Genomic DNA, 11,991 nt, shown 5'->3' on the forward strand with positions numbered 1-11,991 from the left:
CTCAGAATTCTCTGTCTGTTGCTGAGAAGATGATGGAAAAGGTTTGCTATTGCCAAACCTATTTCTCCCACCATTATTGTTATTGAAGCCTTGTTGAGGCTTCTATTGATCCTTCCATGAGAAATTTGGGTGATTCCTCAATGAAGGATTATAGGTGTTTCCATAGGATTCTCCCATGTAATTCACCTCTTCCATTACAGAATTCTCAGGGTCATAAGCTTCTCCTTCAGAGGAGGCTTCTTTAACACTGTCGGATGCAGCTTGCAATCCAGTCAGATTCTGAGAAATCATACTGACTTGCTGAGTCAATATTTGTTTTGAGACAATATGGCATTCAAAGTGTCAATCTCAAGAACTCCTTTCTTCTGAGTCACCCCATTATTCACAGGATTTCTCTCAGAAGTGTACATGAACTGGTTATTTGCAACCATTTCAATGAGTTCCTAGGCTTCTACAGGCGTTTTTAGATGAAGGGATCCACCAGCAGAGTGGTCCAATGACATCTTGGATAACTCAGACAGACCATCATAGAATATACATATGATGCTCCATTATGGAAAGACATCAGAAGGACACCTTTTGGTTAATTGCTTGTATCTTTCTCAAGCTTCATAGAGGGATTCACCTTCCTTCTGTCTGAAGGTTTGAACATCCACACTGAGCTTACTCATCTTTTGAGGTGGAAAGAATTTGGTCAAGAAAGCATTGACCAGCTTGTCCCAAGAGTTCAAGCTTTCTCTAGGTTGTGAGTCCAACCATGTCCTAGCTCTGTCTCTAACAACAAAAGGGAAAAGCATAAGTGTGTAGACCTTGGGATCAACCCCATTGGTCTTAACAGTATCACAGATCTGCAAGAATTCATCTGAGAACTGATGAGGATCTTCTGATGGAAGTCTATGAAACTTGCAGTTCTACTGCATTAGAGAAACTAATTGAGGCTTAAGCTAAAATTTGTTTGCTCCAATGGCAGGAATTGAGATACTTCTTCCATAGAAGTTGGAAGTAGGTGCAGCATAATCACCAAGCATCTTCCTTGCATTGTTGTTATTATTTTCGCCTGCCATGTCTTCTTCTTTTTCAAAAATTTATGTCAGGTCCTCTCTAGAGAGTTGTGCTTTAGCTTCTCTTGGCTTCCTCTTCAGAGTCCTTTCAGGTTCAGGATCGGCTTCAACAAGAATATCTTTATCCTTGTTCCTGCTCATGTGAAAAAGAAGAGAATAGAAAAGAAGAGGAATCCTCTATGTCACAGTATAGAGATTCCTTTATGTGAGTAGAAAAAGAGAAGAAGAGAAGAATGAGGGAGGGAGAAAATAAAGAGAGTCCAAACACAGAGAGGGAGAGAGGGTTCGAATTTTAAGAAAGAGATAAGTGTTAGTAAATAAATAAATAAATAGAAAGAGATGAGAGAGAAGAGAAATTCGAAAATTAAATAAATAAAGAAATAAAATAAAATTAGAATTTAAAACAATTAGTTAATTAAAAATATTTTTGAAAAAGTGGTTAGTAATTTTCGAAAATTGGAAGTTGAAAAGTGGTTAGGTGGTTTTGAAAAAGATAAGAAATAGTAATTAGTTGAAAACGATTTGAAAATCAATTTTGAAAAGATAGGAAGTTAGAAAAGATTTTGAAATTGAATTTTGAAAAAGATATGATTGAAATCTATTTTGAAAAAGATTTGAGAAAGAAATTTAAAAAGATTTGATTTTGAAAATTAAAGTTGATGACTTGACTAACAAGAAACTAAAAGATATGATTCTAGAATTTAAAGATTGAACCTTTCTTAACAAGAAAGTAACAAACTTGAAATTTTTTGGATCAAATCCTTAATTGTTAGCAAGGTTTTCGAAAATATGAAATAAAAATAAGAAAAAGATTTTGAAAATCAAATTTAAAATTTTTGAAAAACATGAAATAAAAATGAAAAAGATTTTATTTTTGAAAAAGTTTTGAAAATATAGGATTTTTAAATTGAAAATTTGACTTGATTCCTAAGAAACAACTAAATTTTAAAAAAATTTTGATTGAGTCAATCCAAAATTTTGAAATTTATGAGAGAAATAAGAGAAAGATATTTTTTTATTTTTGAATTTTTAATAAGGAGAGAGAAAAATAACAAAATGACTCAAGACATGAAAATTTAAGATCAAAACACATAATGCATGCAAGAACACTTTGAATGTCAAGATGAACACCAAGAACACTTTGAAGATCATGATGAACATCAATAACTTATTTTTGGAAAATTTTTAAGAAAAGAAACACATGCAAGACACCAAACTTAGAAGTTTTTAAACTTTTGACTCAAAAAATTCGAAAACGCATATAAAAAAAAGGAAAGACACAAAATAAGAAAATCACAAGATCAAACAAAGACAATCATCAAGAACAACTTGAAGATCAAGAAGAACACAATGCATGAGTTTTTCGAAAAATACTAGAAAAATAAAAACATGCAATTGACACCAAACTTAAAATTTGATACTAGACTCAAACAAGAAACACAAAATATTTTTGATGTTATGATTTTATAAATTTTTTTGTATTTTTTTTCGAAAATTATTTTGAAAAAAGAAAATAAGAAACTCAAAATTTTTAATAAGAATTCCAGGAATCATGCAATATTAGTCTAAAGCTTCAGTCTAAAAAGATTAGACATGGCTAGCCAAGCTTTAGCAGACCATTACATACAACAGCCAGATTGATGGGAATCAAAAAGGCTCCTGTGATGATAAAAGCATCGTCTGAAACTCTAGAATTCATTCTTAAAAATTCTGAAGAAAAAAGTAAAAAAGAAAAATACCTAATCTAAGCAACAAGATGACCCATCAGTTGTCCAAACTCGAACAATCCCGGCAACGGTGCTAAAAACTTGGTACACAAAATCGTGAGTTCACACTTTTCTCACAATTCCGCGCAGCTGACCAGCAAGTGCACTGGGTCGTCCAAGTAATACCTTTACGTGAGTAAGGGTCGATCCCACGGAAATTGTCGGCATGAAGCAAGCTATGGTCATCTTGTAAGTCTCAGTCAGGCGGATTCAAATGGTTATGAAGTTTTGATAATTAAAAGAGAAATAAAACATAAAATAGGATAGAGATACTTATGCAATTCATTGGTGGGAATTTCAGATAAGCGTATGGAGATGCTTTGTTCCCTCTGAGCCTCTGCTTTCCTATTGTCCTTATCCAATCATGCGTACTCCCTTCCATGGCAAGCTGTATGTTGGTGGATCACCGTTGTCAATGGCTACCATCTGTCCTCTTAGTGAAAACATATCCGCTACAGTTTCCCACATGGCTAATCAGCTGTCGGTTCTCGATCATGTTGGGATAAGATTCATTGATCCTTTTGCACACTGTCACTGTGCCCAACTGATGAGCGTATAATTTATACGCTTTTTGGCATTATTTTTACATAGTTTTTAGTATTATTTAGTTACTTTTTAGTATATTTTTATTAGATTTTAAGCAAAATTCACATTTCTGGACTTTACTATGAGTTTGTGCATTTTTCTGTGATTTCAGGTATTTTCTGGCTGAAATTGAGGGACCTGAGCAAAAATCTGATTCAGAGGCTAACAAAGAACTGCTGATGCTGTTGGATTCTGACCTCCCTGCACTCGAAATAGATTTTTTGGAGCTACAAAAGTCTAAATGGCGTGCTCTCAATTTCATTGGAAAGTAGACATCCAGGGCTTTCCAGCAATATATGATAATTTATACTTTTCCCGAGTTTAGACGATGCAAACTGGTGTTTAACGCCAGCTTTTCTGCCCTATTCTAGCGTTAAACGCCAGAAACAAGTTGCAAAGCAGAGTCAAACGCCAGAAACAAGTTACAAACTGGTGCTTAACTCCAAAGAAGACCTCTACACGTGAAAGCTTCAATGCTCAGCCCAAGCACACACCAAGTGGGCCCGAAAGTGGATTTCTGCATCATTTACTCATTTTTGTAACCCTAGTAACTAGTTTGGTATAAATATAACTTTTTACTATTGTACTAGGGGTCTTTTTCCCTATTTTCGAATTCATATGCCATTTGGGGAGGCTGGCCATTCAGCCATGCCTGGACCTTGTTCTTATGTATTTTCAACGGTGGAGTTTCTACACACCATAGATTAAGGTGTGGAGCTCTGTTGTTCCTCGAGTATTAATGCAAAGTACTATTGTTCTTCTATTCAATTTGATGCTTATTCTTATTCTAAGATATTCATTCGCGCACAAGAACATGGTGAATGTGATGATTATGTGACACTCATCACCATTCTCACTCATGAACGTGTGATTGACAATCACTTCCATTCTACATGAAAACAAGCTTGAATGTGTATCTCTTGGATTCTTGGCCCATGCATTTGATTACCTCTCCTGACAATAGAGCATTCAATTCCTTGCGATCAGAGTCTTCGTGGTATAAGCTAGAATCAATTGGCAGCATTCTTGAGATTCAGAAAGTCTAAACCTTGTCTGTGGTATTCCGGGTAGGATCTGGGATGGGATGACTGTGATGAGCTTCAAACTCGCGACTGTAGGGCGTGGTGACAGACGCAAAAGGATAGTAAATCTTATTCCTACACGATCGAGAACTGACAGATGATTAGCCCTACGTAACTCGTAACTGGACCATTTTCATTGAGAGGATGGACGGTAGCCATTGACAACGGTGATCCCCCTACATACAGCTTGCCATAGAAAGGAGTCAGAAGGATTGGATGAAGGCAGTAGGAAAGCAGAGATTCAGAAGGAACAATGCATCTCCATACGCTTATCTGAAATTCCCACCAAGGAATTACATAAGTATCTCTATCTTTATTTTACGTTTCATTTATCTTTTAAATATTAAAACCTCATAACTATTTGAATTCACCTGACTGAGATTTACAAGGTGACCATAGCTTGCTTCAAGCCGACAATCTCCGTGGGATCGACCCTTACTCACGTAAGGTTTATTACTTGGACGACTCAGTGCACTTGCTGGTTAGTTGTGCGAAGTTGTGAAAAAGAGTGATATTACAATTGTGCGTACCAAGTTGTTGGCGCCATTGAGATCACAATTTTGTGCACCAAGTTTTTGGCGCCATTGCCGGGGATTGTTCGAGTTTAGACAACTGACGGTTCATCTTGTTGCTCAGATTAGGTAATTTTTATTTTCTTTTCAAAAAGTTTTCAAAAGTCTTTCAAAAGTTTTTTATTTGTTTTCGTTTTTCTAAAAAGATATTTTCAAAAAAAAAACCAAAAAATTCATAAAATCATAAAAACTCAAAAATATTTCATGGTTCCTGTTTAAATCTAAAGCCAAATTCTAAGTTTGGTGTCAATTGCATGATTTTAATTGTCTTGCAATTTTTGAAACACATGCATTGTGTTCTTGATGATCTTCAAGTTGTTCTTGATGAATTGCCTTGTTTGATCTTTATGATTTATTGATTTGCACTGCATGATGTTCTACATATACATTCTTGCATTCATATGGCCCAAACATGAGAAAGTTCTAAGTTTGGTGTCCTCCATGTTTTCTTTCACTAAGAAAACTGAGTTCTTGATGTTCATCTTGATCTTCAAGATTGGTTTTGGTGTTCATCTTGACGTTCATAATGTTCTTGCATATATCTTGTGTTTTGATCCAAGAATTATATGTTTCGACTAATTTTGTTGTTTTTCAAAATTGAAAACATATCTTCTTGAATAAAGGATTTAGCAAAATGAAGATCCAAGAACATAAAGCAGAGGAATTACAGAGAAAAAGCTGGGCGTTCAAAACGCCCAGTGAAAAAGGAAAACTGGCATTTAAACGCCAGCCAGGTAAACGCCAGCCAGGGTACCTGGCTGGGCATTTAAATGCCCAAACCATGCAGCAATTGGGCGTTAAACGCCCAAAACATGCAGCTCCTAGGCCTTTAACGCCAGGATGACACAAGGAGAGGAATTTTGTTTTCAAATCAAATCTTTTTCAAATCTTCATATTTTTTCAAAATCAAATCTTTTTTAAATCAAATATTTTCAATCATATCTTTTTTAAAGTATTATCTTTTCAAACATATCTTTTTCAAAAATCAAATCTTTTCCTCATATTTTCAAACATCTTGATTCGAAAATTTCAAGTTTGTTACTTTCTTGTTAAGAGAGATTCAATATTTGGAATTTAGAATCATATCTTTTAGTTTCTTGTTAATCAAGTCATTAACTTTTTAAAAGTCAAATCTTGTTAATTTTATCTTTTCAACCATATCTTTTTAAATCATATCTTTTTCAAATCACATTTTTTTTAAATTCTCATTTCAAAATCTTTTTATAACTTCTTATCTTTTTCAACTTTATTTCTTATCTTTTTCAAAACCACAACCAATTTTTCAAAAATTTATTTTCGAAAATTCTCCCCCCTCTCTTATCTTTTTCTATTTAAACACTAACATTCCTCCTCCATTGTCAATTCAAACTCCATCTCTCTTTGTGTGTTCGAATTCTTCCTTACCTACCTCATCCTTCCATTCTTATTTTCCTCTGACACCTCAAGGAATCTCTATACTGTGACATAGAAGATTCCATATTTTCTTTGTTTTCTTCTCTTTCATATGAGCAGGAACATAGATAAAGGCATACTTGTTGAAGCTGATCCTGAACCTGAAAGGACTCTGAAAAAGAAGCTAAGAGTAGCTAAAGCACAAACCTCTAAAGAGGACCTCACTGAAATTTTTGAAAAGGAAGCAGCAAAAGAAATAATTATGGCCGAACCAAACAACAATGCAAGGAAGATGCTTGGTGATTTTACTACACCAACTTCCAACTTCAATGGAAGAAACATCTCAATCCCTGCCATAGGAGCAAACAATTTTGAGCTAAAGTCTCAATTAGTTTGTCTACTGCAACAGAACTTCAAGTTTCATGAACTTCCATCAGAAGACCCTTATCAGTTTTTAACTGACTTTCTATAGATCTGTGATACTGTTAAGATAATGGAGTTGATCCTAAGGTCTACAAGCTTATGCTTTTCCCTTTTGCTGTAAGGGACAGAGCTAGAACATGGTTGGACTCACAATCTAGAGATAGCCTGGACTCTTGAGATAAACTCGTCATGGCTTTCTTATCCAAGTTCTTTCCTCCTCAAAAGCTAAGCAAGCTTAGAGTGAATGTTCAAACCTTTAGACAAAAAGATGGTGAGTCCCTCTATGAAGCTTGGGAAAGATACAAGCAACTGACCAAAAAGTGTCCTTCTGACATGCTTTCAGAATGAACCATATTAGATATATTCTATGATGGTCTGTCTGAATTTTCCAAGATGTCACTGGACCACTCTGCAGGTAGATCCATTCACCTAAAGAAAATGCCTGTAGAAGCTCAGGAACTTATTGAAATAGTTGCAAATAACCAGTTCATGTATACCTCTGAGAGGAATCCTGTGAGTAATGGGACGCCTCAAAAGAGAGGAGTTCTTGAAATTGATGCTCTGAATGTCATACTAGCGCAGAACAAAATATTGACCCAACAAGTCAATATGATCTTTCAGAGTCTGAATGGATTGCAAAATGCATCCAACAGTGCTAAAGAAGCATCTTCTAAAGAAGAAGCTTATGATCCTGAGAACCCTGCAATGGCAGAGGTGAATTACATGGGTGAAGCGTTTGGCAACACCTATAATCCTTCATGGAAAAATCATCCAAATTTTTCATAGAAGGATCAACAGAAGCAAGGCTTCAATAATAACAATGGTGGAAGAAACAGGTTTAGCAATAGCAAACCTTTTCCATCATCATCTCAGCAACAGACAGAGCATTCTGAGCATAATCCTTCTAGCTTAGCAAACATAGTCTCTGATCTATCTAAGACCACTCTTAGTTTCATAACTGAAACAAGATCTTCCATTAGAAATTTGGAGGCACAAGTGGGCCAGCTGAGTAAAAGGGTTACTGAAACTCCCCCTAGCACTCTCCCAAGCAATACAGAAGAGAATCCCAAAGGAGAGTGCAAGGCCATTGATATAATCAACATGGCCGAAACCTTAGAGGAAGAGAAGGATGTGAATCCCAATGAGGAAAATCTCTGGGAACGTCCAGTGGCCAATAAGGAATACCCTAATAAGGAACCAAAGGAATCTGAGGCTCATACAGAGACCATAGAAATTCCCTTGGACCTCCTTTTACCATTCATGAGCTCTGATAACTATTCATCTTCTGAAGAGGATGAAGACATTATTGAAGGGCAAGCTGCCCAATATTTAGGAGCAATCATGAAGCTGAATGCCAAGCTATTTGGTAATGAGACTTGGGAAGAAGAGCCTCCCTTGCTCACCAATGAACTGAATACATTGGTTTAGCAAAATTTACCTCAAAAGAAACAGGATCCTGGTAAATTCTTAATACCCTGTATCATAGGTACCATGACCTTTGCAAAAGCTCTGTGTGACCTGGGATCAGGGATAAACATGATGCCACTCTCTGTAATGGAGAAACTGGGAATCTATGAGGTACAAGTTGCCAAATTCTCATTGGAGATGGCAGATAAATCTATGAAAAAGGCTTATGGACTAGTAGAGGATGTACTAGTGAAGGTTGAAGGCCTTTACTTTCTTGCTGATTTCATAATCCTAGACACTAGGAGGGATGAGGATGAATCCATCATCCTTAGAAGACCCTTCCTAGCCACAGCAAGAGCTGTGATTGATGTTGACAGAGGAGAGTTGATCCTTCATGTGAATGAAGAATGCCTTGCAGTAAAGACTCAAGGTTCTCCATCTATAACCATGGAGAGTAAGCATGAAGAGCTTCTCCCAATACAAAGTCAAACAGAGCCCTCACATTCAAATTATAAGTTTGGTGTTGGGAGGCCTCAACCAAACTCTAAGTTTGGTGTTGAGAGATCTCAACCATACTCTGATCATCTGTGAGACTCCATGAGAGCTCAATGTCAAGCTATTGACATTAAAGAAGCGCTTATTGGGAGGCAACCCAATTTTATTTTAATCTATATTATTTTGTTTTCTTTTAGGTTGATGATCATGTGAAGTCACAAAGACAATTACAAAAATAAAGAAAAAAAAATCAAAAACAGTATTGAAAATAGCACACCTTGGAGGAAGGACTTACTGGCGTTTAAACGCCAATAAGGGTAGCAAAATGGGCGTTTAAACGCCCAATCTGGCACCTTTCTGGGCGTTTAAACGCCAGAATAGGGCACCGGACTGGCGTTTAAATGCTAGAACAGGGCAACAAACTGGCGTTTAGACGCCAGAACAGGAAAGAAAACTGGCGTTTAAATGCCAGAACAAGGCAGCAGACTGGCGTTTAAACACCAGAATTGCACTCTAAGGCATTTTGAACGCCTAATTGGAGCAAAGATGAGAATTCCTTGACCCCTCAAGATCCCCATCAACCTGAACTCACTCTCTCTCCTCTTCACACCTTTCTACAACACTCTTCCCCAAATACCCTTCACCAATCACTTCCTTAACTCTTCCCCAAAAACCCCCCACCCACCTTCAAAATTCAAAACCATTTCCCTCCCAAACCCACCCAAACCTTTCGGCCACTTTCCTTCCCTTTTCCTATAAATACCCCTCTCCACTCCTTCATTTTCACACATCATACACACTTTCCCCTCCCCTTGGCCGAAACACAGATGGTGCACGAAATTTTAATCCCAATATCAAAATCAAGATTTCTTATGATTTCGTACCACTAACCAGTAAGTGCACTGGGTCGTCCAAGTAATACCTTACGTGAGTAAGGGTCGATCCCACGGAGATTATTGGTTTGAAGCAAGATATGTTTATTTTATTATTCTTAGTCAGGATATCAAATATAATTATCAGTTTGCTTTATTAGAAAAATAAAAGAGCATGAAATAATTACTTGTTGTGCAGTAATGGAGAATATGTTGGAGTTTTGGAGATGCTTTGTCCTTCTTATTTAAGCTTTCCTCTTGTATTCCTCTTCCCACACGCAAGGCTCCTTCAATGGCAAGCTGTATGTAGGGTGTCATCGTTGTCAATGGCTACTTCCCATCCTCTCAGTGAAAATGGTCCAAATGCTCTGTCACAGCACGACTAATCATCTGTTGGTTCTCGATCATGCCGGAATAGAATCCGTTGATTCTTTTGCGTTTGTCATCACGCCCAACAATCGCGAGTTTGAAGCTCGTCACAGCCATCCAATCCTTGAATCCCACTCAGAATACCACAGACAAGGTTTAGACTTCCCGGATTCTCATGAATGCCGCCATCAATTCTAGCTTATACCACGAAGATTCTGATTAAGGAATCTAAGAGATACTCATTCAATCTAATGTAGAACGGAGGTGGTTGTCAGGCACACGTTCATGGGTTGAGGAAGGTGATGAGTGTCACAAATCATCACCTTCTTCATAGTGAAGCGCGAATGAATATCTTAGATAGGAACAAGCGTATTTGAATGGAAAACAAAAAGAATTGCATTAATTCATCGGGACACTGCAGAGCTCCTCACCCCCAACAATGGGGTTTAGAGACTCATGCCGTCAAAGAGTATAAAATTCAGATCTAAAAATGTCATGAGATACCAAATAAGTCTCTAAAAGTTGTTTAAATACTAAACTAGTAACCTAGGTTTACAGAGAATGAGTAAACTAAGATAATTGGTGCAGAGATCCACTTCTGGGGCCCACTTGGTGTGCACTGGGGCTGAGACTTAAGCCTCTCACGTGCTTGGACTGTTTCTGGAGTTGAACGCCAGGTTGTAACGTGTTTTGGGCGTTGAACTCCAACTTGTAACCTGTTTCTGGCGCTGGATGCCAAACTGCAACATGGAACTGGCGTTGAACGCCAGTTTACATCGTTTATCTTCGTGCAAAGTATGGACTATTATATATTGCTGGAAAGCCCTGGATGTCTACTTTCCAACCCAATTGAGAGCGCGTCAATTGGACTCCTATAGCTCCAAAAAAATCCATTCCGAGTGCAGGGAGGTCAGGATCCAACAACATCAGCAGTCCTTTTTCAGCCTAACTCAGATTTTTGCTCAGCTCCCTCAATTTCAGCCAGAAAATACCTGAAATCACAGAAAAATACACCAACTCATAGTAAAGTCTAGAAATATGATTTTTGCATAAAAACTGTTCATACCCTGTCTGAGCTCCTCCAAATCGGCAAATCCATGAAAGGTCCGACCTCATCCCAAGGCCCACACCTGAGGTCGGACCTCGGACAACAAAGCTAAAAAAGGCCCATCAAAAGGAACGCAGCCCAAAAACTAAAAGGCCGAAAAGCCCAAAACCTAAAGGCCGAAAAGGCCTAAAGAAAGGTGGTTCCACAAAGATAGGGATAAAGCTCCCAAAAGATAAGATAAGATAAGAATATCTTATCCAGGGAAGATCACAGCCAACTACTATAAATACACTGGAGCATCCAGGTATGGCATACATTCCACATTCTACACATATCTGCTTGAACCCATGCTAACTTAAGCATCGGAGTGTCATTGCAGGTACAACCACCAACCACTCCACATATCAAGCTCGGGTCCCTGACCCCCACCTCGGGCCTCACCAAGACGTCCGAGCTACTCGTTTCAGGTAATCCCCGGAACATTGGCGCCGTTGCCGGGGACCTGGAAGTCATCCCTCTACCATGGCGGACGACACCTCCAACAATGACCGCGCGGCATCAGAACAAGAGGAGGAAGTTGACACCGGAGAACGACCGGACAGCCCTCTATCACCACGTACTCCAGGAGGAAACAAACAGAATCGCCCAAAGATGTTACTCCCAAACAAAGATCCACGAAATCCCGAAAAAGAAAAGAGCTCGGAAATTCTAGAAGCAGTCCGGGCACAACAAAACCGGCTAAAACAACTCGAAGAGGACATAAAGAAGCAAAAAGAAACTGAACAAGATCTGAGAAGGGAAGCTCGCAAGCGCAGAGAATTAGAAGAAAAACTGCGGAAAATAGAGGCCAACCTGAAAGATCGGTCAGACCGCGGCCCCACCCCCGAAGGCAACCATGATCCCTTCACGCAAGAGATCA

General features: G+C 38.1%; 2 non-coding genes across 2 annotated transcripts; one reads left to right on the forward strand and one right to left on the reverse strand.

Moving 5' to 3' along the window:
* Window positions 1-558: 558 nt before the first annotated feature.
* On the forward strand, window positions 559-665 carry LOC127741770 (small nucleolar RNA R71). The gene has a single exon (XR_008002976.1). It is a non-coding gene; the product is annotated as a small nucleolar RNA R71 (small nucleolar RNA).
* A 6,447-nt stretch (window positions 666-7,112) lies between these two features.
* Window positions 7,113-7,220, reverse strand: LOC127742335 (small nucleolar RNA R71). The gene has a single exon (XR_008003524.1). It is a non-coding gene; the product is annotated as a small nucleolar RNA R71 (small nucleolar RNA).
* Window positions 7,221-11,991: the final 4,771 nt, after the last annotated feature.

The sequence above is a fragment of the Arachis duranensis genome, chromosome 9 (genome assembly GCF_000817695.3).
Source record: "Arachis duranensis cultivar V14167 chromosome 9, aradu.V14167.gnm2.J7QH, whole genome shotgun sequence".
NCBI classification, from domain to species: Eukaryota; Viridiplantae; Streptophyta; class Magnoliopsida; order Fabales; family Fabaceae; genus Arachis; species Arachis duranensis.